Source organism: Spermophilus citellus, assembly GCF_964194105.1.
Source record: "Spermophilus citellus genome assembly, chromosome: 2".
NCBI lineage: Eukaryota > Metazoa > Chordata > Mammalia > Rodentia > Sciuridae > Spermophilus > Spermophilus citellus.
The window spans coordinates 147128845-147130512 of NC_138183.1; positions in this window are offsets into that span (position 1 = coordinate 147128845).

Consider the following 1668-nt stretch of genomic DNA (forward strand, 5'->3'; position numbering starts at 1 on the left):
ATCCACACTGTATATGCTACCCCACTGCTAGTCTCTTAGTAACCATCTCAATTATCAGATCAATAGCCACCGTATTGCAGTGCTTGTATATAAGGTGTGGTACTTAGTTTTCAGATACCCACTCTGTGGCCTTGGAACATATCTCCTCTGGGCAGAGGACAGATCATTTTACTACAGTGCCCCTGAGTTCCACAAGTTGGAAGTAGAACATCAAAGAACAGCTGAGGCAGGAGTGCACGTCACTGGTGGGACTAAGCTAAGGCTGGCTAACTTTTCCTGCTGAGGCCCAAATAGTAAATATTGTAGGTTCTGTGGTCCTTGTGGTCTGTTGCATCTACTTAACAATTCCATTGTAGCAGTAAAGCTGCCGCAGGCGATTGGTAAGCACATGGGCACAGCTTTCATTAAAACTTAATTTACAAGAACAGGCGGAAGGATTTTGCCTATGAGCTGCAGTTTTTCAAACCCTCATCTGATGAAGGGGTTGGAGTCAAACAGAGGAGTCTAAGGAAACTTCATCTGCTCAGATATTCCCTGATGAAATGTAATATTTGTAGCAAAATAAGACTAGAGAAGGAGTAGGGGGATCTGAATTCAGCTCTTGGTCTGGCCACAGACTCTAGGATGATATCCCTGAAACACTTTCCTCACCCATAAAATGGAAGAGAGGCATAAGATGGTCTCCAAGTCCTCTCTTCTACAATAGTCTAGAGCAGGAGAACTTAATCTGTGGTACAGGGATGCCCTAAGGAGTCTGTGGATAAAGTGAGTGGTTGTAAACTTAAACGAACATTAGGTTTTGAATTCCATTGATTTCTAAATGAAACACAGTGTTTACTTCAATGTCAACTCCATGTAATAAATCAGTGTTGTGAACAGTATCTCTGTCTCCAATAGAAATCACAGATATTTTTATATCAAGTTATAGTTGATTCACATCTTAAAATATCAATCACATTCATCACTTCTTTGAATTTATAGTAGCCATTAAACCTGTAATCAGAACTTGCTATTTAATATATTAATAAAGACACATTTTTATATCACAAATTGAATTTTATAGAAATTTGACAACCATACTTTTACTTTTTCCTTTGTAATTTTGTGTAATTTATTTTGTTCATTAAAAGCAATATTCTGAAAAGGAGTCCAGGTTCCCCAAAATAGTGGTTAAAAACTTTGGCAACTAGAGTGATTATTCATTTGTATCTATCATCCTGGCAAAATACTTTTATAAAAAATAGATGTGACAGGGGCTGGGGATGTGGTTCAAGTGGTAATGTGCTCGCCTGGCATGCGTGAGGAACTGGGTTCGATCCTTAGCACAACATAAAATAAAATAAAGATATTTTAAAAATGTTGAAGCCGAAAGATATATTTTAAAAAATAGATGTGACAAAGGAGTACTTTCTTATGTACCTGATTAAATGAGAACTTTTAGTTTTTTAGAAAGTAATGTGGTATGGCTCAGGAGGCTGAGACAGAAGGATTATGAGTTCAAAGCCAGCCTCAGCAACTTAGCAAGGCCCTAAGCACCTCAGTGAGACTCTGTCTCTAAACAAAATACAAAATAGGACTGGGGAGGTGGCTCAGTAGTTGAGTGTCCCTGAGTTCAGCCCCCCAGTTCCCCCCCCCCCCGCAAAATAGTAATGTGGTAATATGCTAAAA